General features: G+C 46.8%; 1 protein-coding gene and 1 long non-coding RNA gene across 2 annotated transcripts in view; one reads left to right on the top strand and one right to left on the bottom strand.

The window, feature by feature from the left end:
- LOC138581412 (uncharacterized) overlaps positions 1-1,004 on the top strand; it is a 578,201-nt gene extending 577,197 nt beyond the window's left edge. Inside the window, exon 6 of the long non-coding RNA XR_011304546.1 lies at positions 9-1,004. This is a non-coding gene — a long non-coding RNA (uncharacterized lncRNA). The remainder of the gene's footprint in view (positions 1-8) is intronic.
- PLBD1 (phospholipase B domain containing 1) overlaps positions 1-27,999 on the bottom strand; it is a 424,699-nt gene that overhangs the window by 395,635 nt on the left and 1,065 nt on the right. The gene's annotated exons all lie outside the window — the stretch shown is intronic.

The raw sequence follows: 27,999 nt of genomic DNA, 5'->3' as shown, positions 1-27,999 counted from the left end.
TCCTACAGCTGCAGAGGTTGCAGAATGGATCCCAGCGAATATCCAACCACCTGAATTGGAACAGGAGGGCGTGTACACGGAGGAAAACACTCATGGGAAACCCTCTTGGGGGCAACAAAAAGAAAACATGATATCCAGGAACCCCGAGGATGTCTCAGCCAGTGAGTGGGATTGGATGGAGGAGGCAACACCACATGAACAAGACTTGGGTAGGAGACTAGGGGCCCAGTAGAAGGCAGCAGAGTCGCAAGAAAGCATGGACCAGGACAGCATGTGACAGCAGGAGGAGACAGGCCATGATCTACCAGAAGAAAGCAGGAAATCACAGGAAGAAGGATTGAAGAAACAAAATCCAAGGAAGGAAATACGTAGCATCAGTGCCCAGCAAAAGCACAGGGACGCGCAGGTTTTAATCTGGCCTCCACATATCTCTGGTAGTCTTGAAAGTGGTTTTCGGCTCCCGATGCGTAGTGAACCTCGAGGCGCAATCTTGAAAAAGACTAGACCTCATCGAGATAGTATGCAAAGGCAGAGGTCAGCGTCATCTTGGGGATGGTATTGTGGCGTGTATAGTCCTTTTCCACCTATGCCACACGGACCAGAAAGGAAACCTCTTCCTGACATATACAGTAAATGCTGTGTGAGAGTTCATAAACCGGCAAGGAGTTTAAAGTTTGCAGTTTTATTCAGGGAAAATTAGCAGGTTGAGCATTTCCTACATTTGTAGAAGCCAAGTCTGTATTCCAGAAAGTTTCTGGATCCCATCAGGATATTATTTTCTAAATGTGCCAATTTTTGCGACATATCCAATTGAATGTTGAGCATTTCGTTGTATATTCTGTGAAGAATTTCTCTGTTCGTGCTTAATTATTAAAGGATTCTCTTTTTTTGGTTTTTGGGGTCGATAATTTTTCTCTGGGTCTGCTTCCCAGTGGTTTCATTGCTTGAGCCATTGTTTTATTGTGATATCCTCTATTTAAATAACCTTTTCGTATTACTCTTAATCCCAGCTCAAATAAAGATGGTTCACTGAAATTTCTTTTAGATTTGAGCATTTCAGTTATGTTATTGGTGGAGTGGTGGTGCTTTTAAGATGGCCAATATTTGTTTGTAAAAATTGAGTTTGCTCCGATTTCCTCGTGATAAATACGCAAATCGGGAGACGTCTTATTTGGCAACATTTCTATGTCTAAGAAAATGATTATCTTTATGGCCAATGTAAGAGGAAGCTTGATAATAAAAGTATTATATTGGAGATATTGGGCCTCAGGGGTTGGCGCCGGGATATTGCCCAACGCTATTAGCATTACCGGTACTCGGTCCGCTACTTGGTCCGGCGCTATTGGTGCCAGATACGAGTAGCAGTACAGCAGTAAGCCCCCATTCCCCATTGGACCCAATGGGGTTGGGGGATGCCATTACCGCTGACAAAAAGCTGGAGGTAAAACTCCAAACTTTCCACACAACTCATAATAGGGCCATCCCTTAAATGCGGTGGCATTAGCATTACCGCTGCATTTAAGGGCGAATGCCCAACGCGTGATGAGGCCCAATGAGTGTTCTCCTGTAATACTGCTATATTTACATTCTATATTTCTAGACCATCATCAATAGAATGGAGCCACAGGATCATTTGTAGCATACATTCTGGGGCCCTACACATGTGTGTATTGTTTCAAAATGGTCCACGAAATGACCTGGCATACCTGGCTCCCTTGGAAGTGCCTCTCTTGATATAAAGTTCAATTCAAATTAAATATATCATTAAAAAAGAAATCCAACATTTCTAAAATCATCATTGTCTGGGAGCAAAAGCTAGCTGATACCATGTCTCCCTTACACATGTTATTTGATGTATCACAAGTAGACACTGACAAGAGTTGCACGTTTCAAAGCCTTTATTGTTAAATTCAGGGGGATTGGGAAAACTCCTGTCTGACCCTATAACTAAGATGGAAACAGCCTTAGTCAGTCTTAGTCAAACAATAAAGGCCTATACTAACAAAAACCGAATGCATGCTCTCACTCTTATACACTCTAATGTGATATAGGGATATGTATCTAAAAAAGGAAAAATAAGTGATGAAATGAAATGTCAGAATGGCAATATAAATCTGTGTTAATTCTCGTCCTCACGTTGTACAGCACAAGGTTAGGTGGAACACTTGATGGATGAACATAATTTGCCTTGCGAACACAGTTAGGCTGCTGGCTCTGCCCTCCAGAGCCTTCTTGGCCATTCAAGTCCGAGTCACAAGTTCACGGGTTTAACCTCTCTGGTTCCTCTCACCCAAGTCCAAGTCATCCTTCAAGCTACTACACAGTTTCAGCAAAACAGTTTCCAAGTATAGCATATGATCACAGTTCACTATAGGTTCCCCTCAATCGGGCTCAAACCTTTTCTCCTTGTTGGGGGCTCATTTCCCCAAGCTTTCCTCACATCCCACACTATCGGTCCCTCTCAGTCAGGCTCAAACCTCCTTTTGTATTTTAATTTCACTGTCGAAGACTTTAGAAACTGGGAGGATTTTTGCTCTCACCTCCACATGACCACTTCGACCCTCCTTTCTTTCTTTACTTCCACTTTACATATTTTCCTTCAGTTCTAATGTCTTTTGGAAAATGTACCTGTTAGGTATAACTTACACTTTCTCGCACAGCTGATCAGCGCTCGCTAACCTTCATCCCTCGGATACTGTGGCAAGCATTTAAAATAAACACAGAGCAGGCTTTCTTTGCTTCCTTCAACTCACCAGTCATGTTAAGATGCTTTCTGTCTTTCACGCCTTTGATGTAGGAGTCAAGGTTGTTAACACTGCTGATTCTGCACCTCCCCAACTCTGCTGTTCACCCGAGAGGGTGGCTGGTAACCTTGTAGCACTCAGAAGACATTTTCTCCCTTCCAGCTGGGCTGTCGTGCGCAATCCTCATGGCCTTTCAGAAATAATCTCTTGCAAGTGAGTGGGGAGTCTCTAGCCGCCTGCCCTTTCGGATTAACCCCTCGGTTGGTCGCTCTCCTTTGCCTGGTTCACCATAGCCCTGGAGGGGCTGCTTCTTCTCGTGCACCGCCTTGCTCAAAATGTGTCTCAGTGTTCCACCTTTTAACCGTGTGGGGAGAGTTAATAGTGTTAGGTGTACATGATTAAGTGCCTGACCCTGCCTGATCTCGTTAGAGGGACATGTCCAATGTATAATTCTTTCAGCCTTAAACCTCCTCTTCCTTGGCTCAGTGTTGTGTAGGAAAGGGGGTGGGGATCTGGGAAGTTGGAATATCCCATAAATAGGATTAGATTGGGGTACTGGAAAGGGGGGATACTGCGTTTCGCCATCAGGTGTCCCTCCCCTACTCCCGAGGACCCCTCACCCAGGTGATCCTCCAGCACTTGTCCACCTCCAGAGTCTGGATCCAAAGGCGATGGCCATGCCCTAGCCACCTGAGAAAGAGATCTCCGGGGTCTCGGCAGTGAAACACCCTCTGGTTTTTCCATACACAGCATTCAAAGGTAAAGGATAAAATCACCTTTTCTATGGTGTTCACTTTGGTCCAAACCAGGGATGATTTAACACATTCTTTTATTAGGTACTCTTGAGTGACATCCACTCGCATATAACGGTTTAAACCTCTGAAAGATGAACTATTTAAAATTGGTTTGCCGGATCGGATTTTGAATCAAGTTGACACAGGCTCACATTCCAAATGTAACATTTGTATTCTTTATGCTTTTTTTGAATCACAAAACAAAGAGCTGGAATGTTGTGAACCTTATAAACATGTATACCTCCCAATAATAACCCAGCGGAGCTCAGAATACTATTTATTGTGGGTCAAGAATTGATATGCTCCATCTTTGGTCAGAAAGATGTGCTTTAATACTCCATCATTTAAACACAATTATGGCCACATTGCATGAAGGAATAGAAACACAATCAGAATAGGCCGTCTTTGCAAACCCATCACCATGAAATGTGGTCCACTAAGGAGAAGGACTCATATCACCATCACAAGCTCACGGCGTCTTCCAAAGACAACCAGCACATTTGCACTTTGAACTGTTGACAAATCTGTTGCTATGTAAGGTAGGGGATGCTTATTTAGAGAGAACCTTGAAGAGTACAAAGCACTTTATGACTCTCACATAAGTTGGTGTATGAAATGTATTCTTATTTAATTTTTTAATATGTGTAGATATGAAGTAATTCTTTTATGGACATTTTGACAGCATTCAACATGAAGTATGTTAATGATGATGAAAGCTATATTTGATAGATACTTCATTCTAGTAAGGCTGTAATACAATAAAATGTGGCAAAAGTAGAGATGGGATTGGTTAAAGAACCAATACCCAAGTGTGTGATCATGAACTTCTGGCTAAAATGTGCTTTCGATTAGCCAATGGTTTTGGCTCATTGCCTTTTTCATTTTCAGTTATGCATTTCTATTTGCCCATAAAGAATGGGCCCAGCTCACAAATCGTTCAAGCTGAATGTGACTAGAATTAGGTGAGCTGTTAGCCTCTGCTGGCCGACTACAACTGTAAATACTTTTAACATTTTAAAATTGGCAGCAAGTCTGCAGCTTACACAGCAAGAAATGAAGGCCATAACATACCATTGGGCTCTTTCCCATCCAGTATGATATGATAATTATTTATATAGCGCCTATACACAATGTGTTTCAAAGCGCTTCAAGACAAGGGAGGGAACAAGGGAAAACACAATGCAGTTCTTACAGGCCATGAACAGTAAGGATGTGAAATTAACTATCGTACTCGGCCCAACGACATTTCAGATAGTGCAAGAGCTAAGACATAGATAAGGAAGGGAGTGGGAGAGTGGGAAGGAAATGGAAACAAACAAGCGACTACCGTACTATGCATGATGACATTTCTGGTAGAGCTGGAGAAAAACTAAAGGTGAGGGAGAGGGGCGCAGAAAGGGAGGGGAGGAACAAAACAAGCGACTATCGTAATAGGCCTGACAAAATTTCAGATAGTGCTGGAGGAGGGGGTGGGGGGACAGTAAGGGGAGGTGGAAGGAGACAGACGTGGTTGCTATATCTATCATACTAGGTCCAGGGACAATTCTGATAGAGTAAGTGCATAGAAGGAAGTGAGGGGAGGAGACAGGAAAAGGAAGAAGGGGAGAGGAGGAGAGAACAGAGAGTAAGCAGTCAAAAAGAGTGGAGAAGCAAGAGGAGAGAGTAAATACAATTGCAGAAGTCAGTAGTAACACATAATGTTGCAAGCCAGGAGACAAGATGGCCTGATCAACAATGTTCTCACACCTTCAAATCCCAATTACCCAAGCCTGTAAACAACAACCAGCAGAACAGCGCAACCCCAAACTATCCATTTTCTAGAGGCATATAAATGAGGACTATACCAATCTAGAATATAATATAGATATAGAGGATATGTGAGACTATGTTTCTGAAGACATATATGATATGATAGGTTATTTATTACACGCTTAATACCCAGAGGTTTCTAAGCGCAGACCCGGGGATCGAACCTGTGGTGCTCCGTGTCGTCTTGCTTCCAAGGCGAGCACATTATCACTGAGCTATCCACCCGAGACTACTTGAGAACTAGCAATTGGAGCAAGATGAGAATACTGTGCTGTACCAAGAGACAACACAAGTTGAATAGCCATGCACATGCAAAGAGGGTATCAACATGGTTGATGTAACTGATTTAGCAACAATCCAATAGCATGAAGGCCATTTGTACATTTCCATCTTTGTGACATTGCTTCATCATACACCTCTGGACTCCTGAAGTAGTAGAGTAGGTGCTCTACTTGGTCCTTCCCTAAAGGTTTCATGCTTCATAGCAGAGCTTGGGTTCCATGTATACCTCGACCCCCGCAGCCAAGTATGGCCTCCTAGTTGTGAAATGTAGAAGTACCACAAGCAGGTCGATATGCAGGCTGGTGGTGTTTGTTTCAGCATATATGAGCAGAATACATATACACACATTTTATACTTTCAGCGTCCAGCCCTTTACAAACTCTTTCTTTCTTTCTTTCTTTCTTTCTTTCTTTCTTTCTTTCTTTCTTTCTTTCTTTCTTTCTTTCTTTCTTTCTTTCTTTCTTTCTTTCTCCATTTCTGCCCCAACCAGCACCTCACTCCACTGTGGGAGGAAGAGAAAGAGGGAAAAAGACAACAAACAAAGGGAGCGAGAAGAATAGGGACATATAGAGAGGGAGAAGAAGAAAATATAGAGGAAGCAATACAGAGTGGGGCCAGAGGGAGGGAGACCGATGGATTTAAAAACAACCTGAAAACAGTTGGATTAAAATAAATGAGTAAGACTGATGAGCGTAAAGGACTAGGACAAATAACTAGGAAAAAGGACTAGGACAAATAAGAAGGGCCATGAGGAGGAGGAACAGGGAAGGACTGAAAACGGACAAGGAATGTTCCAAGGGCAAGGACTATTCAGAAGAACTATGGCAAAGTTGAACGACAGGGAAGCGAGGAAGAAGAAGGACTGGGAAGAAGGAGAAAGGGAGGAAGGAAGGAGAAAGACAAGGACTGCAAGGAAGGGCAAGGGCAGGACCACAAGGATGCTATGAAGGACTGCAATGAAGACAAAGGACTGTGAAAATCGACTGTGATGAACAAAGACAGGTGTAGGTCAAGGACTGAGGATGGAAAATGACTGAAAGACAAGAACTGTGATAAATGACAAGGACTGTGACAAAAAAGGAGAACTATGAAAAAGGATTCTGATTAAGTAGAAGTACTGATGAAGGACAATGACTAACAAAGGACAGGCTGTGACGAAGCAGAAGGGCAGAAGGGGAACTGTGTCAAAGAGGAAGTACTGTGGCAAAGAGGAAAGATTGTGACAGAGAAGGATGTCAAGGACCAAGGAGAAGACCGGCCAAGGACTGTGGCAAAGGAGGATGATCACAAAAATGTACTGTGATGAAGGAGAAGGACTTATGCAGAGGATGCTGACAGAGAAGGACTAACATAAAGGAAGAGGACTGATGGAGAAAAAGTACAGTGGCATGTGAGAAGGGCTGATGAAGGCCAAGGACCACAATGAAGCACAAGGTCCACAATTAATGGTTACAAAGGATTGTAACGAAAGAGAAGTGCTGTGAAAAGGAACTCTGATGAGCTAAACACAGTTCTTTTTCAGTACATTACCAAATTGCTGAGAGTAGATCAAAATGTGAAGACTCAAATCACCCAAGCCAATCGGAAAAATACGATGCAGTAATGCAGCATAAGTAACTGCCAAGCATCAAGCACCACTAATGACCATCCATACAACTCTTTGCTCTCAATCAAGCTCTCAAACTTTATCCTCAAACGGTCTGCATAGAGCAGTCAACTGCAAGCATCAGCTCTCCAAATGTCTGACTACAACTCACATGATCCCTCACCATTGACTATGCTGTCTAGCGTTCACAATAGTTATAGTTCAAAACATCTGGTGAGCCAAAGGTGGCAGACCAGTGGCACAGAGGAAAACCATTTAACTTCAGAAAATCCCTGAAAATGTCACAAGCACATGGCACCCTTAAAAAAACCATATCCAAACCCCAAATACCAACACCAAAAACAGAGCTTCCATTCTCAGAGACTTTGCCCACACTCATCTGGCCTACCACAATGGTTAACAGAATCTTATCTACCTATAATCCAACTGCCCTAGCAGTGTAGTGAGGACCCCTTTTGGTACCCCGCAACCCCATATCCTCTTATACTGTGTTGTGCTATTTTTACCTCACTATTTGTGCATTCTACAAACTACTATTACTTACCAATGTCACGCAATCCCTTTATGGAAGATCACATGTACATTTACTTCAGTTAAGCACATTGTTCCATGGAGCTCAGTTCAACTCATATTGTCAACCACCCAAGGAGATTTGTGCTGGTTTGTCTCTGACCTAGTATTTTGTATTCCCTGCCCTCAGAGGGGTCAGAAATGTGAGGCGGACAACTTTGAATAGGTTTTTCATAAAATGCCTTTGAATGCCTCGTCTGCAGGCTTGGTGTCTCTCCTATGCTCTCGCTGACTCTGTCCGCCATCTACAGGCCCCCATGCCCGGTCTCCATTTTCAGTGGTCTGACCTCACCTCTTCCCTCCTGGCATCCACCTCCAAGCTTCTCTCCGGAGACTTCAATATTCATCTTAACTCCCCTGATGCGGCCTCTGGACTCTCCCACAACTTCTGTGACCCTTTCCCTCTCCATGCTTCCCCTCCGGTCCGACACACTCAGCCTGACATACCTTGGATGCTCTCATCTCTGCAGACATCCCCATCTCCAACCCTCTCATTACTCCTCTTCTCTTGGTCTGATCATGCTCTCCTATCCGCTCACCTGGACCCCCTGAGCCCCACGGCTAAGCCTCTGCCCACACTGCCAATCTCCTTCTCCGTTATTCGATCTATGAAGCGAGTGACAGTTGCTGCTTTTGCCGCCACCTTTATTCCTCCTCGCACTCCTGCCTCTAACTCCCACTCCGACACACCCCTTACTAACCTTCAACTCTCCATCTCCAACATGCTGTTCATCCTTGCATCCATCATGAGGATCCGCATGAAGCCTGCCTCCAAGTACAACTCCAGGTATGACGCCGACCTGGCCTCTCTGAAACGCAAGTGCAGAGCTGCTTTACAGAAGTAGAAGGCTACAAGCACAACCTCTGACAGAATGGCCTGCCGCCTGCTCCTAAGGTAATACAGACTTTCCATCCGATCGAAGAAGAGGGCCTATATCCAAGTCTGCATCTCTGGGGCCACTAACAACAGGACTGAACTTTTCAAAATCTACAAGGAACTCACCAATCCTACTGCAGTCTCAATTTCTCCTCTGCCTTCCCTGGCCCTCTGCACTGCCCTCTCACTTCATTACTGAAACTCTGGACATCATGTCCTCACTCTGCTATACACCACTCCCTTCTCCTTCACCCTCTCTCAGGCCTCCCTTACCCCGCAATCCCCCTTCCCTCTCTCTCCCTTCTTTCTCTCCCATATAACCTGATGAGGTCTCTAGACAAGTCTGCTCTATGAAAGTCCCGTCCAAACAGGTGTTCCCCGTGCTCCTCCAGAACTATCAAGGACAACATGACCACCCTTGCTGCAGTCTTGGCTGATTTCTGCGATCGCTCCTTTGCCACTGGATCCTTCCTGCTACTCTTCAAGCGCTCCCTTGTGCACCCTCTCCTCAAAAAGCCGTCTGCCAACCCCTCGAGTCCAGCTAACTACTGATGTATTCCCACTACCCTTTTCCTGGGGAAACTCTTGGAGAAGCTGGCCATCTCCCAGCTTATCCACCACTCTGAATCTGTTGGTTGTCTCCACGACCACTAGTCTGGCTTCAGAGCTGCCAGAGGCACAGAAACTTTACTCCTGAACACCTGTTAAGACTTGCTCTCTAATCTCCATTCCAACTTTCCGTCCATTCTCATTCTTCTTGACCTTTCCTCTGCCTTTGATACAGTTAATCATGCCACCCTTATAAAATTGGCTCAGCGATACCCTTGGCATCATGAACATAGCTGTGAACTGGTTGACATACTCCCTCTCTGACTGACCTTCCCAGGTTCAACTGTGCCCTCTCCTCCATCTCACTCTCCACCTGTGGTGTACCACAGGGCTCTAGCCTCTTGCCTTGGCTTTTCAACATCTACCTTGCCTCTCTGGCCCATTTGATCTCTGCCTACTCTCCTAACCAGAGTTATGCGGACAACACGCAGCTCTCCTTCAAGCTTCCCTCCTCCGCCTCCTCCTCTTCCTCACTCATTCCTGCCTGTCTGTCTGCTATTCATGCATGGTGCACTGCTAACAACCTCTGTCTTAGACAGATTCTTCTCATTGGGATCCCAGCTCCCTCATTCCCGACTACACTCTGGTCGTCCTCCATGGGCCCCCCTTCCTTCACCAACCTGTGTCTCTCCAAATGGAGTCCTCCTTTCCCCTCCCCATGAGGCCCTTCTCCTCCCATGTGATCCTCCTGGGTCAGGATCAGGTAGCGTCTAGCTTCCCTTGGCAGCCTGGGAGGAGACTTTAGGTAGGGTCTTTGTGAAGACTCTGCAGGATCACACCTCTCTCCTCCAATTGTGTGCTTATGCCCTTATTTTCACTTTGTCCCTTAAAATGTCAGGTATTTCTCTTATTTAACCTCTCTCTCTCTCTTTTTGGTCCCAATATGTCTTCCATTTGTGTATGTGTTGTGACGATTCACAAGGTGTCATCACTTCTCCCAGAGGGGGAGCCCCTTCTCATGAGGCTAGGGAGGTGAAGCTGCTACCCAATTTCCCCCCCTAGATGTTGTTTTAATGCTGGAGGAACTCATGGGGAGGGACTCCCCTAATGGGGATGACCACCTGGGCAATAGGCGGTACCACACCCCAAACTCAAACCTGCCTGAAACCTCTAGAACCCTTTCAGCCCCTCGACTGATGGCACCCATGTGCTTTTGTAGCATCATGTCAGTTTCACCAACTGAGATCAAGAAGATGATCTGTGACATAACGATTACACCCAATGCAAGTACTGAGAAGAGATGGCCCCAAGAAGCCATGAACAGCGATCCATGGAAATGGAAGAAATGTTCTAGTGCTCCGTGTAGGGGAGTTTTCACCGAAGTAACATGAAATAATAGGATGCAGGACAGCCAAGGAGGAGAGCAGCACGGGAAGACAGTCCAGCCCGGTAAAAGAAAAGGAGACGCAGAGAATGCTCTGGAGAAAATGAAGGCTGACATATGCTGGAGACTGGAAGCAGGCGGCAAAGAATCCTAGAGCTGGTCAGGAACGTGGCTGGGAAGCGGTGGCACGACCTCTGGAAGGTGGGCCATTCAGTCCTGCAACAGTGCAGGACCAGAGAACGGAAACGAGACACGCAGAGCAAGAGTGACAGACTCGGAAAACATGTCCAATGCTCTGAAATGAAGCACAACCCCAGGAAGAACCAGCAGTGTGTCCCGGAGCCAATGAAGGAAACGGGTGCAAAGTGGGAACCGGTAGGGGTGTAATGTTGATGAATAAATGCAAGTTAACCAAAAATAATTATTTATTTTATGTAATTTAGTTTTACATTTATAGCGGCGCACAAAGCCCTGAGGCATCTAGGCGCTAGTTACAAGTCAAGGTATGTGGTTACAAGTCAATGTCAGTAGTTTAGAATCACATCAAATCATAAAAGGATGATTTAAAATGACATACTGTAGGACAGAGTAGATGACATGCACTGCCTACTGTGTTCAAGTTAAGGCGTACAAGTAATTTCAAGGTATGTGGTTACCAGCCTGATTAGGTGGTTTGGAATCACAGGAAATCATAACCAATGATAAGTTAAGTGGCAGCGTGTGTTTAAAACTGAGGGACAGGGTATGAGACATGCCCTGCCTGCCATGTCCAAGTTCAGGTGTGGTGGGTAAACAGACAAGCAGGCAAAAAGGATCAAAGCTGCAGTAGGTTGCTGAGCACATAGTGGGAAAACCGCACCCAGGAGGACTGGGGGCTACTTCTGTGGTGCACAAGAAGAAAACCAATTGCCATAGACAATAGAGGTCGAGGATATGAAATGGTGGATCAAACCATTATGACAAAAGAAACCCTTATCAAAAAGAAATCCCCAACATACTTTGAACCAAATGATCCTTTCACCCAAATAAACAGTCCAGTGCATAAATGGACATGCAGCTCAATGTGTAATGTACACCAACACTCCTTTAAATCATTACGACAATTCCTCAATCACTATTTCAAACTAAAAGACAAAAGTAAAATCAAAACTTTACAAACCATAGACTCCTGTCCAGTGAGTACCCACACTGGTCTGCGAGGGCATTCATTAACCTGCATTTCAGGAACTGCTTGCAAAAGCACTTTCCACCACATCAAATTGTTGACGACACACCATTCTACTTTACGGAATATTTATGCATCGACTAAACTATGCAAAACGTCCTGCTCTAGGACTCCAAAATTTAAATAACATGCTCCTACAAAGAACAGCTAAAGAACTCTTTGAAGAAATAAAAGCACCTCCAATGAAAATACTTTGGAACTGAAGGGACTTTGGAAATTCTGTCAAGAGTGTGCATGAACTGCAAATCAAAGCTTGACACTAACCAAATGCCATCACATGCTTTCACTAATATCTTAAAAATATTCCCACTTCCAAAAGCTCTCCAACAGCTTAACTTGTCTGAGAGCATTATAATACAAACAGTGCACCCATTTTAGGCTAAAATATGCCTTCAGCCAAAATCAGCCAAATTACCTCCATCCGAGCTACTAAGGGGCATCTGTGGCAAGCTACTATATTTACCATTGGATCTAAAAGAAAAATGTTCAAACTCTAGGACTACAATGGCCAATAGATCAATATTTTATTGTACTGGTTAATGGTGTGCCAAAAAAGACACAAATATTTGGCAACAACTAGGAGACAAGCCCTGCAATATCTAAAAGAAAACAATGAGTACTACAAAGATATAAACAGAGTGGAAATCTTAAGAAAAACCACCCACATTATTCAAGAGTCACCAGAAAGTGGACAATTTCAATGTGTAGATCCTGTTACAGCAGCCAACATTTTAGACCAGTACACCATTCATCCACTGCACTCCAAAGACACAATTGATGATGCATTAGAAACATAACAAACGCATCAAGCCAAAGGATCGCCAATGAGCATATGGGAAAAAAGTGTACAAGCATGTTCTTTTCCTCTACTCTTTCCTACAGGAAAAGAAGGGCTATTTGATGAAAGGTCCACGCAAATTAGTGCATCAGAATATCGCTCTTTACGAATGTATTCTGAAGACCCCAGATTCAGGGAAAATGTTGAATACATTTTCCACCTCCTCTTCGAAAGTGAACTAGCAACTCTATGTTATGGAGTTGCACACACATTAAAAACAGGCTCTAACTTTTTAACATATCCGCTACCAAACTACTTAAATTGGCAAAAATGCGTAGTACAAAAGAATACCGGTTCCAATGTCACGCTGATGTACGTTGTCTGCTATGGAACCTAGGCCCACCAACATGATCTGTTACTTTTAGTTGTACAGAGTATGCATGGGATGACTAACACGACTTCATAATAAATGCAAACCAAAATAAAGATGGAATAGACCTAAAAACACTAGGAGAACTCTGTTCTCTTGACCCTGTAAATGTATTAAGATACTTTTAACATCGCTTCATAGCCATGCTGCATTTTATCTGCAATAAAAGTACCCCTCCACTCTACACTTCTTTTGGAGAAAAGAATATCAATCCAGAGGAGCAGCACACATCCCCATGCCTTTGTGGATAAAAGATGCTCCAAAATGTGGCAATGATTCCGACAACACTTCCTGCAATATACGATAGAAATCACACAAATTGACCTACATAAACAAATGTTACGCTTCCAAAAACATAAATGTGGCAAATACTGCCGTCGTAGGTATAAAAACAGAAGGGAAATACTATACCAAATGCCGCTTTGGCTTCCCTAGATCAGTCTGCACAAACGGACAAGTAAATAGCTTAATGTCTTCTGTTAGACACAGCGTAAAAGGCAAATCCCCTAAAAATACCTACAATATTAGAAGAGACGAAGCATCCAAGTACATCAACGATTACAATGCAATAATTGCCCTCTTGTGGAATGCAAACCTAGACATACAGTACATTGCAGACAATTCCACTGCAGTTGCAAGATATGTCACAGACTATCACACCAAAGCTGAGAAAACAGAGCTAAAGGTCCTCTGGGGTGAATTATCCCACTCTGCCCGCCTCAACGCCCGACGCATGGAGAACTCCGCCCTGACCATGGTGAGCCGCGCCTCTTCCGCCCGCCGCCGCTCCGCACCTATACGCTGGCCTAACCGCAGCCACACGGAAGACACACCCATTCCAGGGTCCTCCTGCCCTCTGGCCGATGCCTGCCCCCCTGATGTCGATGGCCCGAGCCATCATTGCACCCATATAGAGCCTGCTCCTGCTGCTGCTGTCCATGTGCCCTGTCCGATGATGCCTGCACATCCTACATCAGCTGGTCTCCAGTTGTGGTGTCCGCGCCTGCTGGACCGCCGACTCCCGACTGTGGCAGGGATGGGATCTCCACCAAGCTGGCTGTGTTGGTCAGGCCAGGTCCACAGGGGGCCCTGGTGGAATCTGGGCCGAAAGACGGCAGGGAGAACGACTGGCGCATAGTCTACACAGAGGAGGAGAGGTCTGCCAGAGTGCGCGTCACATGTAGGAACCCACCGACCAGGGCCCCTCCCAACAGTGCCACGTCACGACGCTGCTGTTCATAATGGCGTGCATTCTCCGCCCAGGAAGAACGCACGTCATCACGAATGTCACATGTGTGCAACGCAACACCAATCAGGATGGAGCCCATATGTTTATGGGACCCCTCGTCCGCAGGTAGTGGAGAGGCAGATGACATGGTACTCTCCCCTACCTGCGGAGGAGCCTGGGACGGGGCATCCATGCTGGTGCTGTCACATGGTCAAGGACAGTGACATGCACAGGCCCCTCTGCGGTGACTTGTGCTGCCTCCTGACCCTGGCCCTGGACTGCACCACTTGCACCAGTGGTACTACCCCCATCAGGCCCCATGTGCGGCTCAGTAGCGGGCTGCTCCTCCTCTGTGGAGACCACCAACCTGGATGTCTCCACACCGTCTTCTGCCATTGCAAGCTCCTGTGGGGGCTCACCCAGCCCTTCCGCCACAGCCGTAGTGGCAGACATGGCACCAGCCCCCTCGCTCCCGGATGATGGCAAGTCCTGGGAGGATGACTGGGCCTTGCGTCGCCGCCCGGTGGAGGCATCCCTGCCGCTTGGCTCCACAGCACCTTCTCTGCCCTCTTCTTCACTTGACGCTGCGTAGAGGGAGACATAGAACACAAGCATCAGGGTACAGTACATACTTCCCCTAGAAAGGAAGCAATAACACATGAGTGGCAGTGTCAAACGTCACTTCCATCCTGTCCCTCCACAACACATGGGTGAATGCATGCAACACACATGCAGAAACAGGCATGCCGCCTGCAATCAACATCAGCATCCATGTACAAGGGTCTCTATTAACCAAAATGTTGCCTTCAAACTCACATGCATCATGGCTCACGCTGATCCCATGCGCACACATCACCGGAGGGTCATGCATCATGGCTTGTACACCACAGACACAGCGGATAGACAGTGCATACAACGGTGACCGCACTGCATGAGTGAATGTACACATCATCACGGACATGTGTCATGCATCCATGGCGTTTCAAAGTCACACACACACACACTTCTCAGAAACACACACATGTGCACCATACATGTACATGACAGCAGCACCCATCCCTCACACTCCTTCCATGTCCAAGAACAGAGACTGGCATGCTTTCATGTGTGCATTTGGCATACAGCTCCTCATGTTGCATTGTAACACATGCACCAACCATGTGGTTCACACATTACTGGTCTCACATGCATGACCATGATGTTCCTGCGCACACACATCCATACATGGCCTATTTCACACATACAAGCAAGTATCAGACTACCAGTACACTGCAACATGCCCTGTCTCACACACCAAACCTTGGCCACTTAGCGCTCAACTCCAGACGGGTCTTCCTCAGAAGGATCTGGGCGTGGAGCGCTGGGCATACGTGTTCCAGGACCCTCATCTGGATGTCACTCATGCTGACCCAGCCCCCCTCCGCGAGGCGCTGGGCCTTGTAGAGGGTCCTCGACCTGAAGTTCTCCCAGCGCTTGACGTGCTTGAGGTCGCGGGTTGCCACCGCCTCCACGTTGATGGCAACCACTACGACGTCCCAGATCCTCTCCCATCCTTGCTTGTTGGCGCGTGATGTTCCGAAGAGGGCATCAAAAATGCCCCAGGACATGCTCCACCAGGACACCAACTTCCTTCACACTGAAGCTGGTGGCCCTCTGCCTCTCTGGCTGGGGGTCGCCAGTGGTCTCAGATGGTGTTTGCCCTGACATGGCGACCCCCGAGGCAGGTGTGGGTGGGAAACTGGGTCCTGGGGCTGGGCTGTGGAGCGATGGTATCCCATTCGGGAGTCTTCTGTTCCAGCAGGGGTGGACACAGCAACTGGAACCCTGGCTGACGTGCAGGCACCAAATAGCAGGGCACGTGGGCAGCAGGCAGGCAGCAGCAGATGGAAGGTGGGAGCGTGCTCAGGGCTCTGGGGGGCAGTAATTCGGCCTTCTGGGCAGGAGCGTGGTCTTCCATGTTGTTGCGTGGCCAGCTTGATACGGAGTGATTTGGCACGTGAAAATCTTGCACGTCTGCGTGCAATTCGAGGAAAGGCCCTTAGCGCGTAAGCGCGTCTGTGACATTACATGCGTGGGCGTTTCCCTCCTGACATGGGCATAGTGGTTCAGGGCGCGTGAAAAAAACTGCAAGTTTGCATGTGAATGCGTGTAATCCGAGGAAAGGGCCTACGCGTCTGTGACGTTACGCGCAAGGGCGTTTCCCTAAACACGGGTGCATGTTCATCATACACGTGCAAAAACTGCACGTCTGAGTGTCAGCTCATGTAATTGGAGGAAAGGACCTTAGCGCTTACACGCGTAAGTGACGTTGTACGTGTGGGCCAGTTTAAAAGGTACGTGTAGGATGCCATTTCCTTGTACGTGCTTTTCGTGGAGAGCGAGTGGGTGAATTCTGTACTTCTTGTTGGTTCACATGCGATTACTTCACAGCGTTTCAAGTTCGTACTCCCGGTTACCTCTGACAGCGGATCAATTTTTTTGTTGGGCCCGTTTCCTCAAACAGCGTTCACTTCTTCTTTTGTCCTGTCTCCTCAGACAGCGTACAAATCTTCTTTTGGCGGGGGTGTTGCCAACGTGCGTCTTTTTCACAATCTTTTTCCAGGCAGACGGTGAGTCGTGCACGTATTTACCAACTGTGCTTGGCCCGTGTGTCACGTACCCCTTCAGAGGTCATTGTAGGCTGCGTGTATTACGCATACGCTTAATTTTGTGTTTCTGGGTGCCACAGCGTAGTGCGGGTTCATTTTTCCACACACGTGGTCTACGAGGGGTTGCGTGCACGTTATTTTTTGTTTTCAGGGTGCCTGTGCGTTGCGTGACCCGTCATCTTCCCCCCAGGGGTCACAGACAGCCTTGCTAAAGCACTAGGGTACAAATTCCATCTAGTACCCTACCCCTTTCACCCCCAATTGCCCAGGACAATTGTTTACTGCTACTCCCATACGCACAACAACATCAGTGCCATGGTTGGGAGGCGACCAAGCAGTAAGGGAGGCAAAGGTGACCGACCTCCAAAAGGTGGGCGTGGTGGGCGCAGTAAGGGACGTGGCCAGGATTTGCAGGGTGCCCCTAGACCCCCATGTGTGGAGGACAAATCCCAGCTCAGCCCCTTTTGGACCAGCCCATGGTGGCACCTGAACCGGCACAGGATGACTCGCAGGCTGACTTCCAGGTCAGCAAGTCTAAGCCACATGTGGCGGTGCAAGTTAGTGTCACCAGGCCACGTGGATCTGGGGCAGCTATGTCATCTGCTACCCCAAGTAGGCAGGGTGGGGAGGCTGCAGGGGCAGCTGCAGCTCTATCCACACCAGCTCTGAGTCTCCCAGCTGGGACAGTGTCGGTCCTGGTCCATCAAACCGACGTTGCCCTTCCCAACATCACCTTGCAGCCAATGCCTGCACCAAGACCTATGGTCATTGTGCATTCGCACACTCCTGGTACCCAGTCCACCGGCGCTTCTGCCCCTACTGACCAGAGCGGCGTAAGCCACTCAGGATCCGCACCACCTTTGAAAAAGAGGAAGAAGGGTGCTCTGGGACTGCAGGCTGAGACCCCAGACACGGCTACACACTGTGGCACGTCAAGGAAGCCTAGCTTTAATGACGCCGAACTTGATGCACTTGTGGCCTATGTGTCGGCACATAGCCGCAAAATGGTGGTGACTGCAGGGTGCAAGACCACACCTGGTCAACGTAAGGCACACTGGCAGACCATCGCGGACATCATTAGTGCCCTTGGATTTGTGAGGCGCACAGCTGATGATTGCTACAAGCGGTGGAATGACCTGAAACGCAGAGCAAAGAACAAGCTGGCCTCAAATCATGCCGCTACTCTGGTGACTGGCGGTGGGTCTCCACAAGAGGACAACCAACTCACTGAACAGGAGTCTGTTGCTGGAACCTTCATCACAGAGGAACAGATCCAAGGCGTGGGAGACCTACCAGATTACAACGCATTGTCCGGTGAGTGCCCATGCATGTGTGTGTAATCCATGTGTATGTTGTGTGGGCGACCAGTTCTGATTGAGTGCCAGGTGAGGGTGTGTGCACCTGAGTGGTATGGGTCACCCATGTGCTTCCTCCAAAACATTCACTGGCCTTGGATTTGGATATGACAGTATCCCTTCTACCCACAGTAGCCATTTAGCGCCACATTACTGCAGTTGCCCTTGAACTGTCATCTTGCAACAACATAGTTCAGAATTTTTCAGTGTTCATTCAGGCTGATGGTTTCAATTCTCCCACTTTTGCAACACATTTTTCAGCCCTATTGTCACATATGTGACAAGCTTCTGTCATTGATTACACCCCACATTGACCCACATTTGTTACCTTGTTATGTGAATGATTACACCATTCAGGCTGATTGATTTTTGGTGCCTGTTTGTATGTGGTACATGATAGTTGTTTCCTGTCAAGTTTAAGTGACCAACCATTGATGTGTACATCTGCCTGCAATCACTGTATTCTTGTACACTCGATGTGTTGCAGTGAGTGGCACATGCGTATTTTGTCACACTATGTGGCATTTTCCTTCTCATCATGTCCATCTCACATGGATGGCTGACAGTACTCATTCACTGACATATGGCTGTACTTGTGGAATGTACCATGGCTATGCTACATGCAATCTGTGTGATGGCATATGTCATGTATGTGTATTGGACATGCCACTCACAGGCTAATGTGTGATGCCAGTGCTACCCAGCATGCAGCAAATGTCTTGCTTTTCCATCTTGGTGTCATCACTGTGTGCTTTTTGCCTCCCCTTCCAACTCATTGACAGTGCATGCATGCCAGGGTTATAGTCATGTGGGACATGTGTAATTCATGTACTGGATCTCTGCCTTGTCAGTCCTATGTGTGTGCTATGGTGCTCATGCCTGTTTCCATTTGTTGTCTTTCATGTTTTTGCAGGTGATGACGCACTTGATGCTGTTGAGGTGGAGGAGATGGTGCAGACCCAGGAGGAATCTCAGGCACGACCGGGCACCAGTGGGGCACGTGGTGTGGTGGTGGGTGAAAACCCTTCGTTACTGCACACTATACTGTCCAGGGGTGTCTCTGGGTGCACCTCCTCAGACCTCTATTCAGGTGCTGAATAGCATGATGAGATTTATGTGCTGTCGCAGGTGAGTGTTTCTGGCAGGGATTCTGTTCTGTCCAACCCACCTGCACCAGGGGTAGAACCCTCTATGGGGATGTCAGTGTTGGTTACTTTGCCTTTGGTGGTTACGGATGCAGGGTCACACTCCACAACATCTGATCCTGTTCCTGGGCCAGCAGATCAGAGGGGGAATGCAGTCCTGCAGCCTCAGGCAGTGCCAGCACAGCAAGGTGCAGATCGCCTTGCCCCAAACAGTTGTGGTGCCCGCCGACACGGTGGCCGTACGCCACCAGGCAATACTGCATGGGAGAACTCCATGTACGGTATGGCAACACAACAGGCAGCATCAGTTGAAATGATGGCTCAGGCAATGGAGAGGGTGGCCACTTCCATTATCCCCCCTGAAAGGCAGATGGAGCAACAACAGCAGGCAACAGACTCCATTTGCCAATCACACAGGGAAGACATGTTGGCGTCCAACAGGGACTGACGGGCGGCACTGGAGACTCTGTGGGAAGCCATTTCTATAGAGTCACAGGGCCACAGGGAGGCCCTGAGGGTAGAACTCCATAACCTCAGGGAGACTTTGTTGAACTTGAGGCTTCCGCAAATTTCAGGACAGAACAGCAGCTGGAGCGGCTCACACGTTCGCTCTCAGCTGAGCTGCAGGCAACTCGGGAGGAGATCCGGGCATCACGGGAGGCCATGCATGCAGAAATGCAGGCAACTCGTCAGTGCTGCATGGGGATCTCCGTACTATCATCCTCCAGAACGAGACCTTCCACACCTGCATGCTTGCTGCCATGGAGGACCATACCAGGGCTTTGTGTGGGCTGCCTCCCATAGCACCACCACCTCCTGATGCAACAGCAGTGGGTGATGAGAGCGACAGCAGCACTTCTCCCACAGTAGCGTAGCCGTGCAGGCCATGAGCCCATGGAGGTGTTTTTTTTTCCGCAACATCCACACAGGTGGGTGTTGGTGTGCACCCTGTCCTCGGACCTCCTGGGTAGCCCCCCACTCACCCCCACATGGCCATTTTTGATTTTTTTTTTTTTAACAGTGTGTTGCTTTGTGTGGCTCCCGTAGGCATCCACTGTGTAATCTGGCTGGGCACATGCAGGCTTGTCCTGTGTTTGGGTTAGATGCTTGGGTTCCTGACACACACACCTTTGCAAAGGGTGTGACCAAGTGACAGTGACTTACACAGTGACATTGGGCTCCCATGAGCTGTGTGGGCAGTCTATAGTCATAACTGTGTGGACATCCCTAGTGGGGTTTGTTTTTGTATTGAACACTGCATGGTGTATTGATATGTGCTTATACATCCATGTCTTCCTCCTTATTTGCAGGTACCTTCTTCATGTCTTCACAAGGCTGTCTCCTTTGCAGATGCAGTTCATGTTGTATGCAGCACACTGACACATTTGCCTGACAGCAACACTCTGAAGTTGGAAGGGGTCGATGTGCTGGCTTATTGAGGTTGTATGGCTTACATTACTTTGAGTTTGTACTGTAATATTCTGGCAATATTTCATGCTGTGTTGCTGTATTGTGTTGATGGTAAGTATTTGGTCATGTGTGCTGTTTGTTATCGATTACTGGGAGCATATTGTCTGTGGCCTGTTTCCATTTGGGACAGTGCACTTTGTGACAATTGTGTCATGTGTTGTGCATTCCTTGGTTTGTGTTCACACTGCAGGACATGCCATGGTGTGCTGGGTGGTGGAGATGGGGAGGGGTTGGGTGACATGGCGTTATTTTCATGTTGTATTTTGCAAGGTGGTAGTCATTCATGCAGCATGAATGTATGTATTTTTGTGACACAGCTTTGGTTGTCTTTCGGTAGGTAGGGATGCACACAATGTAACACTTTCAGGTGACCAATCTCAGGCTGGTATGGTTGTGACAGTTGACCGTCCCTTATGTCATCATCATTGATTGTCAGCTGGTATGTGCCAGGGCTGCGTGCACTCCACAGGGGTGTGATTTTAGGTGAAGTAATTAGCCACCAGCTGCGTACGGGCTGCCTCACCACGTGCCCTTTCCCCTCCCATGCGCAGCGGCCGTGCTTGTGGTTGGGGATGTGGGGGCACCACCATGTCCACCGGCAGGCCCCGGCGTGTTGCAACGTTGTGCAGGACACATGCTGCCACTATGATCCTGCACACTACTGGGGGCGTATATAGCAGCTGCCCACCGGAGCGGTCAAGGGAGCGAAAGCGTGACTTGAGCACTCCGAATGTGCGCCCCACTATGCCCCGGGTTGCAATATGGGCTGTGTTGTATCTTACCTCGGGTGGTGTGGTGGGGTTCCAAATTGGCATCATCATGTGGGTGCTCAGAGGGTAGACACTGTCCCCTGGGGAGGTGATGATGGCTATCATTAGTGGGGTTGTGACATTACTCAGTATCTGACATGCATGCATGTGCAGGAGCATTTATACTCACCAAGCAGCCATGTATCGCCATGCCGCCCAGCTTCTAGGTCCCGGTTTAGGGTTGACATTCTGTAAATGAAAAAGTCATGGGTGGACCCTGGATAGTTGGTATATACTGAGGTGATGATTCCCTTGGCATCACATACTACCTGCAGGTTGATGCAATGCCAGTGCTTGCGGTTTCTGTAGATGTGCTCAGTTGCCCTGGGAGGATGTAGAGCCACATGGGTGCAGTCAATGGCACCTAGCACTTTGGGGAAGTGTGCCACCCCGTAAAAATCCTGAACGACAGCCTGCCTTTCTGCAGGTGTTTTGGGCAGGTATATGTGCCTGCGGACTGATGGGCGTGCAGTCAGGATGGCCAACACCTCGTGCAGGCAGCGTGACTGCGTGGCCTGTGACACGCCCCCCCCCACTATGGCACTTGTCTGCTGAAATGAACCAGTGGCCAAGAAGTGCAGTACATTGAGCACCTTTTCCAAGGGGCTCAGTGCTTGGGAGCACAGGGTGGGTGATGTGAGGACATCCTCCCACTCACTCACCAGGTCGAGTATTATGTGAGGTGGAAACCTGTACCTCCCATACACCTGGTCATCAGGCATCCCAAAAAGGCTGGTTCTGGGTGTAAAAATTCTGGGCCTGACTATCCTCCTCCTCCTCCTCCGGTATCCCACGACCACTGCTGCAAGGAACGGTATATTCATCTTAGCGTCTGAGCTTGTTTGTTGTTTGCATGCACTTTTATGCTGCGCGGGTCCACGTACGCCTGCTTCCTGCTGGCGTACGTGTTTCCGGATTAGCGCGTCTTTTTTGGCGCACGCGTTAGCCCGGTTTGATTCCATGAATACGTTTGTAGGCGCGTGTGTGGGCATTCCACGCATTTGCCTCCTATACTTCCCACGTGTCGCCCACATTTTCACACGTTGTTCCCCATTCTGCGTGTTACGCCCCGTGTTACGCCTACTTTTGTTGTGTGCTGCACTATGTGCGTTTTCGCTGTGTGCGTAGGGCACGCTGTTTGGAGACGTGTGCGCCATGCAGGATTTTAGCGCACATCCATGGATTTACACGCGCACAGACTTCCATGAATTGCTGTGTGCGGGTTTCGCTGCGATTTTTGCACTTGCGCTGCGATTCGCACGCTTGCGCAGAAATTTTCAGCACACATTTGTATGAATCGGCCTTTAAATCTTTTAAAATACAAAATGATAGAAACAAAAGCTATATCAGATTTGCCAACATACCACTTAAAAAAAAAAAAGAATGACCAACTCCTGCATCAAACAATACAACCACAAAACTATCTAGTGCAAAGTGAAAGTCACATCCATCAGAAAATAAAAGACACAAATGTCTCGTCACCACACCCATCTAACGATCCACAAACAGAACTCTCTTGTCCATTTAAATTCACAAACACAACTGGAGTAAACTGTTATGTTAATGTGACAATTAATCTTCTCTTTCGATTACCACCAATTGTTCTGAACATTTACTTAAATGGCTCAGACCAGTTGAGTTTGCAAATGCTCATCCGTCACAGAAACGCTAAAAATAATACTGACAACACTTACAGTGTCTCAGGTATAAGGCAAGAATTAGACTACTGTGCAGAAATGGTAAAATGTACCCTAAACACACAAGAATTCCTAATGTACTTATTACAAGTGCTGGAAACCCAAAACATCCCTATAAATGAAATCTTGTAGATTTCATACACATGGAAACTTACATTCACTCTAGGGATGTAGGCTTGTGAAACATGGTTGCATAATTAACAATGTATCCATAACAAATTGTGAATCAATTCCATTTCAGCACCTTCTTTAAAATACAAATCATAGAATATGATGCCCTGTTTGCAATTCAGACAATCGTTCCACCATACAAATAAATTCACATATCCAATATGTGATACAAATGCTTCTAAGGTACAGTGCAGATGGTACCAAAAATAACTGTAAGATTACAGGCTTCACACACGCTCAAGTATCTCTTGGAAAGAAAACCTTCACAACAGTAGGTACAATATATCACGCTGGTGCCACAACTACTTCAGGGCACTACACTGCATATGTGAAGAAAAAAAAGTTGTTGGCTTGAATGTAATGTAACATAACGATACCTCTGTTACCCCCAAAACATAGGTTACCAGTAAATTTAACAAATGCCTACTTAATATTCCTTCAACCAAAATGTAGTCACTAAACTATAGCAAAACACCCTTCTTTTCAAATACACGATCTGCATTGCTATTTAACAAAACATGGTCTAACCTGTAATGAAATTAGAATACGCCAACAGATATCTAACTATTTCAGTTGGTCCCTGCATTGCAACATACTTCAAACAAACATACTATCACCCTTACCCTCATGTAACTGTAATCGTATCTTTTCTTTTCTTTATCCAGTATGGATTTTTCCCCCCCCCCAATGATTATATAAAGTAAAACCAACAGTGGTATGTCATACACTAATGTTGTAGCAAACATAGTACTTAAACTGTACTGTTTATGAGGGTCTAAAAAAATAAAATGTATATTAAAAACTGTATACTAGTGCAGCTTTTCAAAGATTAGGTTTAAAGTATTGTATTTTCTTCCCCCACTGAAAACAAACCACAGAAGGCTGATGCATGACACTACAACACTAACTAAACAGAGCAAGCTTAATAGACTGCATTTTCTGTGCACAGTATCCTTTGTACTACAATCATAAGTACCATATACAATTCAATTACATAATTCCTCCATACTACAACACTTTGTACTCCCACTACATTATGTACAATTACTGTGCACATATTCCTACTATCGTTATCCTGGGCATACTCCCATTACATTACCTATAATTACAATACACATATTACTACTGTGGTGATTTTACCCAGTGCACATATTCTGAAGGGCAATCTGGCCAATGACCCCAACAAAATTAACTATAACATAAAATAATAAATCACACAAAGTTAACCAATAAAACTCACCCCCACACCCCAGCAATCAAAACGATATCCAGACACTGAAATTGATCACATGGCCGGCCGCAATTCCAAATGCTTTTTTCACCTATAGAAACAGCTCTACCTTGCCTTCTTTCCACTTCCCTACCATTTCTACACCCTCTTCCAAACCTCAAATAACCACAAATGTCTTTCCCAAGCTGTCTGTCCACCGCGCCGCCCGTGAACGACAGCAGCATCAACGGACAACTATGGCACATTAACAGCCTTTTTCAACCTACAAAAACAGCCCCATATCACCTTGTATCCACTCCTGTACCCTTCCCAACCCTCTTTCCACCACCAAATAACCCATAATACGTTTCCCAAAAATCTGTCCCACTTCACTCTCTTCATCTAATTGGCGAGGATTCATCCAGGGGTAGCAAAATTATATGCCACCCAAAAAGTGCTCTTCCTATGGGTTGAACAACTTAACCATAACGACAGGGCCGCTACTGCAGGCTTTATATATCACATACATACAGACACACATACACAGGTGCATCCTCATTTTCACCTTAATGTCCCATCTTTCTCAGACAACTATTTTTCCTTTCTGTCCACAACACCAGGGGTCTGCAGCCTGCAGATGATCACTCATCGCCGACTATGCTGCCTAGGACTGATGGGATTTATAGTCAAAATATCTGCAGAGTCAAAAGTTTGCAAACCCTTGCCCTACATAGTTACACCCACACCACTCATTCCTTGTTACATGCACATCTACCCTTTCAATCCTCCAAAATGAAACTTTACCCCTTTAAGAACACCTTTTCGTTAAACCGTTGCGTGAGGAATTGCCATCTGGCAATGGTGCAAACCCCTGTTTTTTTATTTTTACTGTTATAAAAATGACGCAGATCATCTCCATGCCAAAAACATAGCGTATTTGTGCCCTGCCTCATCAGTAGCCTGATCCACAGCACCTGCTCCATTCGTGGCGTACAACACGTTCAAAGGTCATAAGATGCCCACTTGACAGCCACAGCAACAGCCAAGTCTTGGCAGCATTTAAGGTATGCCCCTGTACCAAAACTACGATGATCATAAGTAACCCATACTGGTGGCATGGTAAACTAAATAAAGAAATGCTGGAGTTTAGGGATGATACTACTTATGATCATGGCTGCCACATCCCAATTGATATTGCATGTGTCAGCTCGTGTGAGTCAGCCCTGCTATCGAAGCGGATTTGTATTCTGGTCAGCCAGGTGGAGACTGTCAAATGGCATGAGACGAATCTGAAGGACCGGGCCTCTTTTATCTCTTTTTGAGGGCAGGCAACACCCTCCACCAGAGACAGTCACACATTAGGCAGCTGTCCCGGGACTGTGCATCAAAGGAGCACACTCATTCAAAAGGAGCAGTCTCACACCAGTGTGCTGCATCTCTAAAAGCCCTTCTTCTCAGTGACAAGGGAAGGGGCAGGATTAGAGGAGGCAAGAGTGCTCTGGTAAATGGAAGGAGACTTCCACCATCTTGTTTCTCTCGGTCTCCCTTTCTTGTCCCCGCCACTTCCTCTGAAGCAAAGCATTTTGGGTGCGACATCAGAAAGGCAAAGTCCACTCAGTTCAGGAGCAGGGATTGGACCACTAAGGCAGGCTAGCTTTAGTTCAATCACCCGGGGACTTTAGCCTTTAAAAGAAGGCGTCTGCCACCCATTAGACAGATTCTCTTGCATCCTCCCTGGAAGAACTCACTGAACTTACTTTGGAAAAGCCCTTAGCCCGAGGTGAACAAAGAGCTGACCAAAGCAGAAGGAAGATCTGTCCCTACCCACTCCCAGGACACATTGGGAATGGCCTTTGCTGTGGATCAGGACCTACCACTTTACACCAGAATCTCCCAAATCGTGGGAGAGCAAAACCTCAATGGGACCATCCCGTCGAGTCCCTACGAATGGGGTCAGAGGGCAAGACCAACCAAAACTCTGTGTTCTACTGCACTGAAACTGGTTGCTCCATGTTCACTGCATCTTGAGCGAGAGTGAAGGCAACAGTGCTGGCTATTGCGCTCCTCCACCTGCCTGAACTATTGCTTGCATTTCAAACCAGCTCAACACTGCATCGTGCCCTAGCTAAGCCAGTCACCTGCTAGGCCTGAAGCAACTGCTCAACGCAGAGACCATACCTGAATCACTGGCGAGTCACGTGCCATCTCTGACCAGGAGTTACAAACACGGCTCGACCTAGCTAGCCGTTGATCAGTCGCCTCATCGACCTGCACATCGGCGCACCCAAAATCAACACTTCGCAGACTGTCACATGCTGATTCGAACCGCTGGAGCATCACTCATCGACACCTCCCAGTGGCTAAAGCCCGATTCAGCCTGGCCGATCCTGGGACTGCCCGACCTGCATCATTGAGAGCTGCCCTTCTAACGCACATGGGTAACTTTATGGACAGCTCAAGTTAGTGGAATGACTTATGAGCTAGTTACATTTGAAACAAGGGGAGGCGTCCTGCCATACACCATAAGGTATTTACAAACATTTTATTGTAAATAATATTTATTTTGTCACGCTTTTTGCTTTTACAGGCACTGCTCTGTCCCAACTATTCATAAATTGAAAAAGTAGAGGAGCAACAGAGCTAATATCACAGTTTTTAATTATTTAGCTTGTGAAACAATGCAATATTCATTCAAAGCATGTATATTTTTGTCTTTTTTTCTCAATATAAATTGTATTTTTCTTATACTCTTTTCATAAACAAAACATCTTAAGTGCATAACACAGTGTGCAAAATTATTGTGACAACAAAAAACATACACAAAAAAACACATATAGTGATTATATGCTTGTATCCAGAGTTACATATACATTCTTGTGTTCAATGTGACAAGAATTAGTACTGCGACAAGCAAGTGTTCAGTAAGCATGCATTAATATGTTTCTTGACGACTGCAAGCTGCTTGAACATACAGGTTCCAATGTTCCTGAACTTAGCTTGATCCGCTCGCATCAACGCTCGATCCCGGGTCTGGCTCAGTCGACCCACCAAGAACCGAATCCAGGTACTGGTGACACGGAACTGCCTCTGCCCACTTGAGCGCTACAGATTGGTTAGGTCATGATCGCACCCGTTTTCAAGAACGACATATCCTTTATGTGGCTAGTAACTCACCTGCCACCCCTGGAACTATGCTAAGAGTACTACCCTCCTCAGTC

The sequence above is a fragment of the Ambystoma mexicanum genome, chromosome 3p (genome assembly GCF_040938575.1).
Source record: "Ambystoma mexicanum isolate Mex_15411 chromosome 3p, UKY_AmexF1_1, whole genome shotgun sequence".
NCBI classification, from domain to species: Eukaryota; Metazoa; Chordata; class Amphibia; order Caudata; family Ambystomatidae; genus Ambystoma; species Ambystoma mexicanum.
Note: the sequence above shows the minus strand (reverse complement) of the source record. Positions and strands in the feature narration are given on the sequence as shown.